The sequence below is a fragment of the Urtica dioica genome, chromosome 7, assembly GCF_054948205.1.
Source record: "Urtica dioica subsp. dioica isolate 48M chromosome 7, U.dioica_male_clone48M_v1_H2, whole genome shotgun sequence".
In the NCBI taxonomy this organism is placed as follows: domain Eukaryota; kingdom Viridiplantae; phylum Streptophyta; class Magnoliopsida; order Rosales; family Urticaceae; genus Urtica; species Urtica dioica.
This window is the reverse complement of record NC_142762.1, coordinates 45,726,521-45,743,616: the sequence shown is the minus strand read 5'-3', so window position 1 is coordinate 45,743,616 and position 17,096 is coordinate 45,726,521.

Below are 17,096 nucleotides of genomic sequence, written 5' to 3'. Positions count from 1 at the left end.
TTACATCTAGAAGACTGGAATCAACCAAAGAAGCAATTTATTATTATGTTTTAAAACGGTCTTTAAAGACATATCAATTATAATGACTAGAACATGACCGGAAACAAACAGGAAACAAGTTGGATAATCATGAAAGGAAAATGAAAAGATTGCGTGGGTAATATATAACTTAGAGTTGTAGTGAACTATCATGACTAATTCTATGAAATTGGCAAGCAACACATAAACATTTTTGGATGTATAAAACAAAGAGTTTTCTCATATATTTTTTTTAACCTACATTTTCTTTGCAAATTCGCTATTTCAGTGTACATTACTCCTCATTTTCCTTTTAACGATTCGCTATTTTAGTGATACTGTAAAACTATTAAATGTCTTCATAATTTGATCTTAATTAATATTCATTATAACTAGTTATACACTATATATATATCATGTAAGAATTATTTATATATATTTTGTAAGAATAAAATACTAAAAAAAGTATTATACTCATCATTTTCTTCAGAATAACCAGGTAATGTTTATATATATTTTTATTTTCCAAGAACGCTTTATCAACGATATCAAGTATGTCGATCAACTTACAATCGATCCCAAACCGTTTAAATGGATGACGTCACAGTTCGCACGTTGTCGATCGTAATGAACAAAACCACAACTCAAGTGTGAATTATATAACTATAATATTGATATAACATTAATTCACACACTAATATTGATATAACATTAATTTCTTGACTTTGCTCAAGAATCAAGACCAAGACCGCCTGATCCTGACCTGCCTCGTTAATGCTATCCAAACCAAACCTCTCCAACCAATCAAATATTGACAGCTGTTCATTTATAGTTTGTTTTTTCTTTCCGGCTTCTAACTTTCAACTTTTTGCCTGTTTTTTTATAGTGGGCACTGCCTATTCTCGTGGCAAGTCAATTTCCTCGAAGCTTACACGTACCATCGTAGTATGTATTTTTATATGTGTAATGATCGCATAAATTTTAAAAATTATGCCCGCATTTTAACTTAATTATCAATAACAAAATATTTTTATAAAGAAAATCATAGCATGACGTGATCGCAAGTTTTTTTTTTTTTTTCGTTTTAAAGAATACCATGCGGTGGTGCCCTGAAAAGTCAGAAGATTTTATAAATTTTAAGGGTAATTTAGTAAATCTGTACATAATTATTAAATTTATACAACTTCAGACATAAAAATCAAATTTAACATATTATTACGCATATTAATATAAATTTATCGATTTTTACGACATGAAAATGTATAATACAATACGCATACATATGGATATAGATAGAGACAATTAACAACTTGTCGATATTTTAGAGACGACAACGTATAATATATACATATATATATATATATATATATATATATATATATATGCATATTTATAGAGAGAAATTATCAACCGCTTTTATTTTAGAACTGTAGTAAAACCTCAGATAATCAACAACATCATAGATAGCCTTGATCTACACGTGTGATAAATGGCAAGTAAAGCTCTCACTCCTTCAATAATTGTGTGTGTTTATTCAAATATGAAAAGTAAAGTGAATGACTAAAAATTCTCGTTTAGTTGATGATAGCATAGGAAGATCCACATTTAAATAACGAGTTCGAACAAAAATTGTACAGAGACATATAAAGATTTTCTGTTTAATTAAACTGATCAAACATTTTTTAATAACACTTTTAATTAATCGTTGAGATTTGGATAAAAACACGATGTTAGTCGTTATTTGCGCAGGTACGCAACGGCTTGCTATTACTTATTTTCAATTAAATATATATATACCTTGTATAGCATATACAAATATTATTATCATTTGTTTTATTTCATTGCAGATGGGCGTAATTTTTTTTCATTGCAAACTATAGTCTTTTTATTTTCAAAGTCAAAGTCTTCGCGAAATAAAGGCCTGTTGTTTTCATTCTAGAAAAGAGACATAAAGATAGAACACGTACTTCCATGAAAAAATACAAATCATGTAGCCAAGGGATATAATGTGAATCATAAATATGGGGAAGTAATTCAGCCAGTCAAATACGAGTATTCTAGATTCCCATCTTATCTTATGACAGAGTTGTACAGAAAGCATCTTTTTCTTTTCTTTTCTTTTCTAAACGAAGGATATTACCGTAACACAATGTAATTCAGAATCAAGTGAATAACTTTGTCTTACAGTCACATAGAAACTAAATAATTGAAATGTTAACTGTTGTCGTAGGCTCGTATTTATTATTATACCGATATATAGCAATAGTTTATCGGAGTATATAATGAGAAAAATAATAAGTTGTATCGATGAAGTTATCGATATCGATATAGTAAATCGACAAATAACGAAGTTACTGGGAGATATTTCCAAAGAACAAATATATACAAACATGTATATATAATTAATAATAATATTAAGATAAACTAACATATTATATTTACATATTATTATCCTTTTTTAAAACTTAACGATAGCTCGTGATATGTTTCTATTTATGCTTGATGAGTAATTATTATATCGTTAATTAATTAGATGACAAATTTAAAAGTTTAAAATAATTAAATTTGTCATTTATTGATATTTTAGTAGTGTTGTAAGATTAATAATACTAAGAAAAATAAATTAAGAATTAATAAATAGAGAACAAAGGAAATCAAGAATCAATAATAAAGAATAAAAGAAATAAAATAATTAAAAAAAAAAAAAAAAAATGAAACGACTATGCGTACAGGATACAGCATATAGGTAGGGCAATATCATGTGCAAACACTACAATACAATCAAAACCAAACAATTATAATTTATAACACCATAAAAAAGTCCCACATCATATGAACTTTCTCACGCGTGTATATATAATTTCACTAGCTCAATTCGATTACACATCGTAAGAAGTTTCTCACGCGTATATACAAATCCCATGAAAGAATGACAGAACACAGGCAGCGACTGATCCATGGATTTAATCCAGAGGGGCATAAATAGAAGTAACATGTGTATAATTTATTTACAATTTTTGAAAATTTTAGAATTATGTTAAAATATTTGTGCAAACAATTAATTAACACTTATCGTAATTAAAAACTAAGAAGGTAAAATTGAATTTTAAATAAGACTTTATGTATTAAACGTTATTATGAATAAATGTATTTAATCTCTTTGTTATTGTTATAGTATTTAGATATATAATTGTTGTGTATAAAAACGAATTCTTAAAATTTTTAAAAATCAAAATGATAAGTCCTATTAAATATATTTCTCTAAATAGATTCAAAATATAAACTTTGAAATAATTTATATTATTATAAAATAAATTAAAATAACAGATAGATTATCAATAAATCTTCATATAATTTTTCAGAATCGTTTGAAAATTTATTGACATCTTTGTCAATAAAAAGACAAAATGTCAATAAATCTTCAAACGATTTTCCAGATTTTTAAAAACGAATTTTTTTTCTTCGGATTTTACAAAAAAAAAAATGTAATTTTTTAATAGATTTTAATATTTTGAGGTGGTTGTTGAAAAATCTTCTTTCGCTGCTGTAACGTGTGGGCTTTTTATTTAATAATAATAAATTTAATTATTTATATAATATTACCTTACATGTAATTTGAAACTTTTATAGGTTCTATCTTAAAAGTAATTTATTTTTATTAGATGGTCAAATTACTTAATAAATCTGTTATTTATAAAATACTTAATATAATAAGTGAATATATACATACTTATCAAAATCAAAAGAGAAAATGACGGCATAAATGTCTGATATTTGCTGGTTGTTGCACTTATATACCTATTATCTAAAAGTCGCGGGATAATATACTTAATATCGATTTTTTGTATCTCCGTCACTATCAAGCTGTTAATTTTGGATATCAATGCCACGTGTCAACATCTGATAACTTTGATAATTAAAAAATAATAAAAAATTATATTATTATTTTAATATATTAAAAATTCAAAAAATCCATTCTCTCTCTACGCACACACAGACGGATTAATTATTTACTCCACTGAAAGGCATTACTAAGGGGCCGTTTGGTTTAGTTTTCTAAACTCGTTTTCTGTTTTTAAATTCTGTTTTCTGATTCTAATTTTTAAATTTAAAAAACAGATTTAGAATTACGTTTCAGAATATTTTAAATGTTGTTTGGTTATGTTTTCCATTCAATTGTATAGAGATAAAATAGAAAACAACTTTTCATTGTTTTCTGTTTTCTAAACAAATTTCAAAGAAAACAGAAACATGATTCTAAATCTGTTTTCTAAATTTATAACCAAACAGTTTTTCTAAAACTGTTTTCTAGAATTTAGAATCAGAAAACAGAAAACATAACCAAACGGTCCCTAAGTATCTCTCTCTATACTCATGTTTTGCTCTGTGTGCGTTCCAAATTGAAAACATATATAGATCTATAACTTCTTCATAACAGATAGAGAAATTTACAAAATCCAAATGAATATATTTGAGGCCTAATTTTTAGAAGTTCTTCTTTGTTTAATTTCAGCCGAAATGATATAAACTCAGACCCATTAAGCTAAATAGAAATCCCAAACGAAACTTGAAGAGCACGGAGATTTCAAAAGCTGCCGTGGAGCGAGTTCTTAAGTCCAACATGGAGGCAGGCGGGGTTTCCTGCTCAAGAACCGCTCAAAGATGGAAATCGAGAACGACGAGGAAAAGGATGATCAACAAATCTTAGATGACAGCTTGGACAAACAAAGAGGTGGCGCTGGTTTTCATGTTCACCTTCTTTTTTTCGAGGATCTTGAACATATTTAAAGACTTTGGATCTTTCACCAAGTTAACAACACTTCTCACATGTTTTGATTCACCAAATCACCAATGAATACTAGTCTATTCCCTATTAAGATCTCCAATTTAATTATGACCTTAAAAAATTCCAGCTAAAATTATTGAATTGAAAACATTTTAATTTTCATCAAGTATTTATGCCGTCATTTTCTTAAATCAAAATGCATAAGTATCTTCGCTGCAACGCAAGCATTTCGCATATGTATATAATATATACATATATATATATATATACATTGTAATTTCTAGCAAAAAGGCCTTATAAATACGTTGAATCTTGAAATTTTCATTCATTTTTTTAAGAAATGAGAATCAAACCCTAATTACTTTCCCATATTGCTTTTTAGTCTATTGATATTATATTTTTATCTCCTATGGAGCGTATTACACACTGCCGGCCTTGGGCTAAGGCGGGCTAGGCTCAGGCCTAGGGCCCCATATGTGGATGGGCCCCAAAAAATTTACATTTTTTGCTTATTTTTAAGAAAATTTACATTTTTTATCCTAAAAATTTACACTTTTGGCCCATTTTCTAAAAAATTTACATTTTTTACCCTAAAAAATTTAAATTTTTATTAGTATTATAGGGCCCCAAAATATTGAATCACCTAGAGCCTCCGGTAAGTTTGGGCCGGCCCTGGTATTACAGTCGGACCTTCTAAAACAACCTACTTTATGGTCTAACTTTTAATTTTGTAAATTTGAACCGGTACCATATAAGAGTAAGACTGACTTCTTATATGATATCAAACTACAAACTTGGATTTCTTATGCATTCACCCATATTGCATAAGATTATTGTCACGTCATGTACTTGTCAACTTTGTTATTTTAGCTTTTCTAAAATATTACAAAAGTTGCCGGGAATTGGAATTATATTTCTACGCTTATAGCTAGATAGATGTTTGAAATCTTTTATAAACCACTTTACCGCTTGAAGGTGAAATTGACGTTGCTTGATAATGTTAGCTTTGCAAATATGTTAAAAATATAAAGTGATGAATTATTGAAGTCCTCATTAGAAAACAAAAGTATTACATAGCCTATGTACATTCGTACAATTATAAACATTCATTGTTTTCACATATGACTCTTTAGGCTCTCCTTAAAATAAAAAAAAATAAAAAACCATATGCACGTACAGCTAATAATGTTCACACCTTGAAAAGTACATGTTGCTAAACGCGTTGTTAAACTTGATGACACTTTTTTTTTTTTGTTATGGGACGCACATCGTTATGAAGTTCTACAGTTTATGTTTTTATGGATCAAGCAGATTTATTGGGCGTGTTTGGCACAGCTTTTTTAAGCCTGTTTTTGCTGTTAGCAAAAACCAAACTGCAATATTACTGTTTGGTAAAACAATTTTTTAAAAAAATTTCAAAAGCGATTTTAAAAATTGTACATGAGTCACAAAAGCTACGAATCTTAGCTTTTAGAAAAAGCGTTTTTGTATTTGATATAAAATTACTTTAATATCCTCACGTGATTATCCATAGCACTGTTAAATATTTATTTTATGTCTATTTTAGTCTTTTTACTATAATATATTTATTTTACCAAATGCAAAATCAGTTTTTGTTACCAGCAACAACTGTTTTATAAACAACTTACCAAACACCTGTCAGTTTAAAAAAAAAAACAGTTTTTTCCAAAAACTGAATCTAAAAGCGTTTTTTTGTAAAACAAAGCTATACCAAACGATGCCATTATCTGTTTAGGAACGGTTGCAGATTTTATGACTGTTGGATCATATCTTTAAAGCTTAGGATTCAAGTTATCTCTGTTTTTTAAATTAACGTTATAAAGCTATAAAATAAAAAAAAATAAAAAAAAAAATAAAAAAAAAAAGCCTTTACTATAAGAGTTTGTAACACTCGTGTCCTAAATGATCTATTGCTTGTATGGAAGGGAGATACATATCCTGCCAGACATACATAAGTTTTTTACCGAAGAATATTTGTTGGAACAGCTTTGTTGTACTCACCTTAAAATATAATCATATGAGATAACTATACCACAAATACTAATGATATAGGATGTGACTTACACCAGATTCGTTATATACTCACTTAGTTTAATAACAAGCATACTTTTGCTCCAAACAGTGAATAATTAAAGAATAACGTACGTGACTTTCTCTAAGTCAAGCTAAAACCGATTTCAATTTCCACTAATCAAAATTCATAATCTTCTTTGCTTTCTTACCCACCCATAAGATTGGGACGTCACAAAATATTACGTGTTTATGGTGACATAAGCTTTTAAATATTAATTGAACGTCAATAATATTGATCATTGATAGTCTACGTTCTTCCTAGTGACCAAAATATTTATTTTCCTTTGGAGATCTCCAAAAGCTAGATATCAGTGTCTAGGGTCTAGATATATTGCTTTAAATAAATAACGGAGACGCGGTTTTAATTTTATTTTTTATTTTAGGGGAGACATGGTAATTATGAAAATAAATCAACTATTCAATAGTGATTTAAATATCAGTAGTTTTTTTTTTTTTTTTGGGCTTTAAACAGCTTGAAATTCATTCGTGCCTGTACTAAAACTCAATATATCCATAAATAACAAATTCCATATGAAACGAATATCTTATACTGAATATAATATAATGCATCAACAATCGATTGAAATGATTATCTTATAGGAGTCAAATTGCATATGTAGGAATGGATCTGCGACATATAAGTAAATAAAAAATATATGAACAATAGTAACTAAATATATAACAATGATGGTTATTTTTTAATTATAAAGTTTTTTAAACAATTTCGAATACATAATTAATAGGGATAAAATCGCTAAAAAAATAGGTATATTGCCACGTCATTAATTTTCCTAGTTTGTGAAGGATGTTGAAACGTTGGTTAAGATAACATTTCAAGATTTCAAGTGTGCAGTTTTCTAATATTTGAGATGTAAATTTTCCTTGATTTTTCGACCAGTTTGCATGGCATCGGAAGGCCCCTTGGAAGTTACTTGGGATTGATGGGCCTAGAGCCCAACAATGTGTGATCATATTGTCATCTGATGCCATGATTTTAATGGAAAATTGCCAAAAGTAGGACTAAATTAAGGTCAATTTTCATTTTTCTACTTTTTTTCAAAAATTTACTAAACTAGAACCGGTCAAAAAAAGTCAAATGAGAGATACACAAAATTCTACCTAATATACCATCATACTAATTACCAACCTACAATCTTCCCCAATAAAATCTCTTATTTTTTCTCTCTTTCTATTTTCCCGCTCAGCCCATCGAGAAAAAGAATTTTTTTTTACTAGTCCTAGTTTGGTAAATTTTTGAAAAAAGTAGGAAAATGGAAATGTCCCTTAATTTAGTCCTAGTTAATCTTAGTTAAGGAAATGTCCCGATTTTAATTTATTTATTGACAAAATTAATACAAAACTTTAAAGGAAAACGAAAATAACGATATTAAATTGCTAAATATATTTGTCCTCTCAAAGTTTTAGAAGTTACAAGTACCATAACAACACAAACTTTAAAACTCCAAGACTACAGTACGACGACAGAAGCTTGAGCTAATACTTTGACGGAGGCATAGATAAAATGAAAGTGTTCAACTCAAGACATGAGTAAAAGAGTAAATAAACAATGTTAAGAAATTCTTATAATTAAAGATAATTTACTCATTCTAAATTACTTGAAACCAATTAAATAAATAATAAAAAAGGTAATTGAATTAAGTAGTTAAGATTTTGATTTGTTAATAACTTGTCCTTCTCGCAATTTTAGGCAATTGTTGTACTTATATTTTACTATTTTATTCTTATTTTCATGTAGGTTTTTGTTTTTTTTTTTAAATAGCCGTTTTAGATTAGTACTTCATCATTTTAGTTTGTGACAAATTCGGTCCTTTGAATGGTTACCACCACATACAACATAGATTCGAATTCGCTATTCATGACAATAAAAAATAGGAAACTAATTATATTTAAAAATATCAGAAAACTCTTCACTTCCCTCTATTCCTTTCGTCCGATATATATATATATATATATATATATATATATATATATATATATATATATATATATATATATATGTGTGTGTGTGTGTGTGTGTGTGTGTGTGTGTGTGTGTGTGTATTGTATAAAAAAGAGCTTTGGCTTTTTTTGCTAGTGTATTGAAAATATGTAGGCAGTGCATTGAAAAATATTTTACAATCCGTTGGTTTGTAAATAATATGTTTGATCGTAAATGAACATATTATTTCTTTATAGATGTTGTAGATAAATATTCTGTTAGTTTGTTATTTATAAATGTATTAAAAACGTGGCATTTATATAATGTCGTTTTTTTTCAAGGAAAATAATCAAGAAATGAAGCTCACGCTAAAAAAAAAACAACAAAAAAAGAAGAAAAAAAACAAAAAACAAAAATAAAACAAGAACACCACATCAACATAAGAAAATTAATGTTAAGCGTTAAAGATCACGACAATAGAAATATCTATGTGTCCTTTTGAGTTAATTGTTTTCTCGGTCTATATTCTAAAAAATTAGACCGGAGGATACCTCTTCCACGAGGTCGGAGTGACTAGACGAGAGACAACCTACACTCTAGTTTACGTGCCACTTCAAGGTCATCCTTGAGCTGAACTGTGGAAACTCTTAAATGTTACCTCAAAACAGAGCGTTAACATTTTAATCTTAAAAAAAAAAAAAAAAAAAAAATTATAAACAACTAGCTTACTTGTAGAGAGGACTTTTAAATTATAGCTCAACTATCTATTTATTTAGGGAAATAGCCCATATTTCTCATACTTCCAAAATTGCCTCAGGTTTCGTAAAACTTCATTCTTATTTGTTTGTTAATTCCAAATTTTTTCCAATTATTCATCATCGGATTTGAATCATGAAATCGTTCGCCAAATCGAAGACAGGTATTTTGTTTTTTCGAATGGTAAATAATATTTACTATCGAATGGTCGGGCTGTAAATATTATTTACCATTAAAATTATCATGCGATTTGCAACCAGTATATTCGACGACTCATTTGAAATAGATGTTTAGGATCGTCGATTTCGTAGATGTTCTTCTATTATTTTTATATTATCTTTTTGCCTAGGTTAGTAATTTAATCTTTCCTAGTTTCAGTTTGTCTAGTGTAAGTGTTTAGGTTCTTTGGTTTCATAAAACTTCGTTCTTATTTATTTGTTAATTCCAAATTTGTTTCAGTTATTCATCATCGGATTTGAATCATGGAATCGTTCGCCAAATCGGAAACAAGTATTTTTCTTTTTCGAATGGTAAATAATATTGACTATTGAATGGCCGGACTGTAAATATTATTTACCATTGAAGTTTCAGAATTTCGGTTATGGTGTTCTATGGGTTAATCAAATTGTAAATAATATTTACCATATTTTATAGTTAATCTATCAGAGAATTGATCGGAGATGCGGGCTAGGGTTTCGATTATGGTGTTCTATGGGTTAATCGAATTGGAAATAATATTTACTTACCAGATTTTTCAAGTCTGAGAATAGAGACGTCTTCGTCGGCTTCGGAAGTGGCGAAATCAGAAAATTGGTGGCGGAAAAGGAGGTCGGAGGCAATATCGGAGGAGTGAAGGATTCGAAATCGACGGAGAGTTCGGAGGCAATATGTGACGACCCGACTTTTCGGACAGTCTTACTTTACTTACTTATTTTACTTATCAAAATTATGTATGAAAAATATGAGGATTTTTTTTTTCTATCATATAATACCTTTACGAAACCGTAATCTGGAAATTCGCGGATTCTATTTTTCTTTTCTTCAAATACATATATTCTAAAATACCATAAAACAATAAAACCATACTAGTCCTTATAAAAATAATTTGGTCAACAGTATAACAAAATAAGTGAATACAAACTAAACTTTAAGCTTTGATCATGATAAATCTTTGACTTGAAAATATTTTGACATTTACTTGAAAAATGGTATTTTAATACCAACTTAATAGAAAATAAATTATAATAAATTCGTTAATCAAGCTAAGAATAAAATGATACAATACTATAACATACTACTTAATCTATATTAAAACTTTATTTTAGAAAATTATATTAAATCTAATTTATCTTATGCTTAGCGGAAGTCTTTCTTACGTAGTTGCAACCATAACCCGATCCTCTTGCTATCGATGCCGCTGGTCCATACTCATCACTTAGCAGTAAATTGTTTACCTACAGCACATACGTAAAATTTTCGTGGAAATGAGCTAGCGCTCAGCGAGAACAATATAAAACTCACAAAACAAGATGAGTGATGCAATGCATGAACATGTTATTAGTATTTTCATTCTAAATGTGAAATGGTCTTTCTTAACGTAAATCTTATCATATTTTATTCGGGGCTCCCCTAGAGTAGTCGTACCAATTTCAGTGTACACTTTGGAAACAAAGATATGGGGTTGCAAGGTCCCATACTTTGCTCCATCTTATAAACTTATAACATATGAGAAATTTCCCCATTTTGGCCCGTAAGTCGGCTCGGGAAATTCTCCTTGTAGACCTCCGTAACTCGAGGCGGTACGACTCTCTTACTTATCTTTTCACTTTGTTATTTAGGTGACATGCAAATATGACATGTAATATAAATAACCATCATACATAACATCAGACGTGACATGATCATAACTTAAAAAAAAATAACATGACATAGCTTACCAATATTGCATATGAAACATAATATAGGTCAACAAGAAAACATTAACTAGCTTCTCATACATCATACATAAATTTACTCAGCATAAAGACATGTGCAAACATCAACATACATAATGCCATATAAGTTTAAAAACATTATGTCATTATTACTCCATCATCATCATTTATCATATCATAACATATCATAAGCTAAAATTTATAAACGTCGACATGTAATCATCGCATAATATATATAACAACTCATAAATCATATCATCGTACTTAAGCATATCGTAACATGTATCACGTGGCTTATAACTATTAACAAAACCACATAATACTATCAAACAACCACGTCATGAATCGCAAAACTCATCATAATTTTATTTAAAACTAATATGTGCGGTAGTGAGATTGTTCTCACCTGAAGTTGAAAATTACGATATTTGATCGTGAACCGCTTAAATGCTCTACTCGGTTCAAAACCTAATAGGAAAGATTAATAATTAGGATATCACTTAATACCCACTAAAAGTTACTATATTGGACGGAAAAAGGTTTACGGAAGAAAAATTCAGAACTCACCGCTAGGTAAAATTACTAAAATACCCTTAGGTATCAAATCTCGAGGAAATAAAACTGTTGAGATTAATTTTACAAAATTTCCAGAAAATATAAAATAAGATTTTGAATCCTTTTTCCTGAAGTAGCAGTGCCGAAAACAGCTTTAAAGGTGTCTTACAATGCACACTAGAATAATTAATTAAATCGTTAAATGATAATATTTTCTTGTATATTCCAAAATAAAATAATATAAATACTAACATAAGCTAAAAACTCGTTCAGTTATAAAGCTAGATTTTCTTAACCCTAAATCAAAACTGCAGACTCTTTCAAGAATGTTAATAAATAAATATTTATTTTGTTTTTCCAAAAATACGAAAATTGAAAACAGTGTCAAAAACTTATTCGATTACGTACATAAAAAATAGCAGCTCAAGATATTATACTAGATATATAAGAAAACACGTATTCCTTAAATTATTTTTGCCATAGCAGTAAGTGATTTAATAAATAGTATTCAGAAGAAAACATGATATAATAATCAATGAAGCACATGAGTTTCAAAAGAAAATACCTCTGAAATGGTAAAAAGATTGCTCTCTAATTTTGTTAGATCACAAAAAACAAGAGAAAAGGCTATTTGGTAAGTAGCATGTAGGGTTTTTATTTTTTTTTCTTTCTTGTTTTCCTTATTAGAGATGAAAAATATGAAAACAAAGAGAAAGGGAGAGAGTTTTTGGTTGGAGAAAAAGTGACTAGAAAACTTCACATTATTCTCTCATTTGTGATATTATTCAAAGTTTAAAAAAATTTGAATAGATTGACTGATCGGTTGCGGGAAATTAGGGATCACTTCATGACTCCCATTAAGAATGAATTCAATCAATATTTATTGACATAATATTGATACCTCTTCTACATAGCACGTATTGAGTATATATAGGTAGTGAATTTTAAAACCAATTCTCTATAATCGTATAGTATAGAATTAGAAACCAAATCTTGACTTTTCTTAACTTCAACATATACCTTTAATCTTCAAATAAAAACTATACATACATAGTTACACGTAATACATGCATATACTCACTGTATGCATATACATAGTTTTTTATTCTTTAGAAATCTTATTGTGCCATAATATAATGTATTAAACCAAAACGTCAACTCTCAGACAAAAACTATATATTTTTACATACCAATTATAAATCAGGAAAATTACACTACTGAAAGTAAAACGTATTTATGACCTTATTTTGTAACGTAAGAAGGTATGCTATAACCAATATATGTATATATAAAACTAATATATACATATATCACATTATTAGACAACATAAAGCTTTGATATATATATATATACCACACACCATAATTCATCTTAATACAGATATGACATAAACTTGTTCAAGAATTATTATTTTTTCCTGAGCAATATTTTGGGAATTAATTCTTTCATCTTTGTCTTGAGACAAAAATTATTCAAAACACCAAAAAGAAGAAAAGTATTATGTAACACATAACAAACGATTCAACTTTAAAATATTTATCACAAAACTTTTAACTCTTTCGTGACTAATATTTTGGGGTTTCACACAATATCGTAGAATTGAAGGATTCGGAGTCGGAGGCAAAAATTTTGGTGTGTATTTGATGAAGGGTAAGATAAGAATATAATAGAGAAATTGCTCAAACTACCACCATATCAATAAGTTTTTCCAAAAATCCACCAAAGTATAATTTTGGCCAAAAATACAAGTTGGTCAAAAGTGAAAAACCAAATATACCCTCAAACTTAAATTTTCTTTCAATTTCACACCTACCTCATTTAATATCATTCCAAATTAAACTTTCTATTTTTTATTCTCCTTTATTTATCTCTCTCTCTCCCTAACCGTGTATCTCATTTCAAAAACCCACTATCCCGATTTACTTTCTCTCTCTCTCTCATTCAAACTCACCCAGGGTTGAAAAAAATCGTTCCTCACCCAAAATCCCCGAGAGAAGATCGTGTTCTTCTTCCCTGAATCGCGATCGAAACCCAACCCCGAACCCGAATCCTTCACGACCAGTCTCACTCTCTCTCTCTCTCTCTCTCTCTCTCTCTCTCTCTCTCTCTCTTATTCAAACTCACCCAAAATCGCGACCGAAACCCTTGCCCAAACCGACCAAGCACGTAGCTCCGATCCTCGCCGAAGGTTAGTTTTGTTTTTTGTTTTATCAAACTTTTCTTTCGTTTTTGTGTATGTTTATTCTGGGTATGTTTAAATTTGGGGCAAAAATAAGGTTTTCGTGATTCTGGGTCATTTTTGAAGTTGTTTAGCGAAGTTCGTAAGTTTCGCAGATATCAACAGTTGACGTCAACAATTGACGTCAACCGTTGACATCAATTGTTGACATCTTATGTCAACAGTTGATGTCATCTGTTGACATATATTGTTGATGTATAATATCAACAGTTGACATCAACTGTTGACGTCAACTGTTGACATCTGATGTCAACAATTACTAACTGTTGACATCTGACCAAGCACGTAGCTCCGATCCTCGTCGAAGGTTAGTTTTGTTTTTTGTTTTATCAAACTTTTCTTTCGTTTTTGTGTATGTTTATTCTGGGTATGTTTAAATTTGGGGCAAAAATAAGGTTTTCGTGATTCTGGGTAATTTTTGAAGTTGTTTAGCGAAGTTCGTAAGTTTCGCAGATGTCAACAGTTGACGTCAACAATTGACGTCAACAGTTGACATCAATTGACGTCAACAGTTGACATCAATTGTTGACATCTTATGTCAACAGTTGATGTCATCTGTTGACATATATTGTTGATGTATAATGTCAACAGTTGACATCAACTGTTGACGTCAACTGTTGACATCTGATGTCAACAATTACTAACTTTGAATTTCTTCTTGATTTGTACAGTGATAGCGGCAAAAGTTCACAATCGACTTATACCGGCACGGGGCAGTGAAGTTAGCGACCCATGTTGGATCGGACATGGAGATTTATGACAATCAGGAAACAATGTAAACAATAGATAGCAATGTGTTTAATGTACTACTATTATCTTAATCTTTTGGTATGCTTTTGATAGCAATGTTGTTCACGTACTACTCATATTTTAATCTTTTGGTATGCTTTTGATAGCATGTTTAATGAATATCAACAATATATCAATTATCAATCTGTAGTTGTTTTTTTTAATGGTTTTGACGTCAATTGTTGACATCAATGTCAACAGTTGACGTCAATTGTTGACATCTGTGATTTATGAGCTCTCTGTTTATTGACATTGATGTCAACAATTGACGTCAACTATTGACATTGATATCAACAGTTGACGTCAATTGTTGACATTGATGCTGTTGACATTGATGTCAACAATTGACGTCAATTGTTGACATTGATATCAACAGTTGACGTCAATTGTTGACATTGATATCAACAGTGTACGTCAATTGTTGACATCAACGTCAACAATTGAGGTCAACAAGTAGTCTGCACAAAAGAGATTCTCTTTAACAAAAGTAGTTTGAACAAAAAGCATAATGAATTAAACAAATAGATTCTTAAACAAAAGTAGTATGAACAAAGCATAATAAATTAAAAAAAGTAGCCTGAACAAAGTATAAAAAAAGTAGTCATATCCAATCCTAATGTAGCACGAATTGACGATTCATTAGTTGAAACCGAATCACACCCCTCCTCGAGTATTGATGGCATAAGGGGATTCGATGGCATAAGGGTATTGAACAAAGCTAGCGAAGTTCACTTCGGACGACATCATAATTCCGAAAGATCTTTTCTCATGATACCGACTAGGTTCAACCAAAGTACCACCTTGCTTGAATAATAAATAACTTTCCGCTATCACTGTACAAATCAAGAAGAAATCCAAAGTTAGTAATTGTTGACATCAGATGTCAACAGTTGACGTCAACAGTTGATGTCAACTGTTGACATTATACATCAACAATATATGTCAACAGATGACATCAACTGTTGACATCTGATGTCAACAATTGATGTCAACTGTTTACGTCAACTGTTGACATCTGCGAAACTTACGAACTTCGCTAAACAACTTCAAAAATGACCCAGAATCACGAAAACCTTATTTTTGCCCCAAATTTAAACATACCCAGAATAAACATACACAAAAACGAAAGAAAATTTTGATAAAACAAAAAACAAAACTAACCTTCGGCGAGGATCGGAGCTACGTGCTTGGTCTGAGCTACAGTCTTCGTCGTGACCGGATCTATGAGCTTTGGTCGTGCTTTCTTGAGCGTGTCGGAGCTCAAATCCAAGGGTTTGGGTCAGACATGGCGACTTGAGGGATTGGTTGAGTGAAATCGAGTTCGGGCAAGGGTTTCGGTCGTGATTTTGGGTGAGTTTGAATAAGAGAGAGAGAGAGAGAGAGAGAGAGAGAGAGAGAGAGAGAGAGAGAGAGACTAGTCGTGAAGGATACGGGTTCGGGGTTAGGTTTCGATCGCGAATCAGGGAAGAAGAACACGATCTTCTCTCGGGGATTTTGGGTGAGGAACGGTTTTTTTCAACCCTGGGTGAGTTTGAATGAGAGAGAGAGAGAGAGTAAATCGGGAGAGTGAGTTTTTGAAATGAGATACACGGTTAGGGAGAGAGAGAGATAAATAGAGGAGAATAAAAAATAGAAAGTTTAATTTGGGGAATGATATTAAATGAGGTAGGTGTGAAATTGAAAGAAAATTTAAGTTTGAGGGTATATTTGGTTTTTCACTTTTGACCAACTTGTATTTTTGGCCAAAATTATACTTTGGTGGATTTTTGGAAAAACTTATTGATGTGATGGTAGTTTGAGCAATTTCTCAATATAATATTGTTTGGTAGTGGATTGGGCTAGTTACCTAATTTAAGTGATAGTTGAGCTGTAATTTTAGAAAAATTAGTCGAACTAAGCCACCTGAAACGTTGAAATTGTAATCTAACCAACCTTTCGTCCAAATTTTCACTCTAGCAAAAAATGATGACGTGTCTTAATTATGT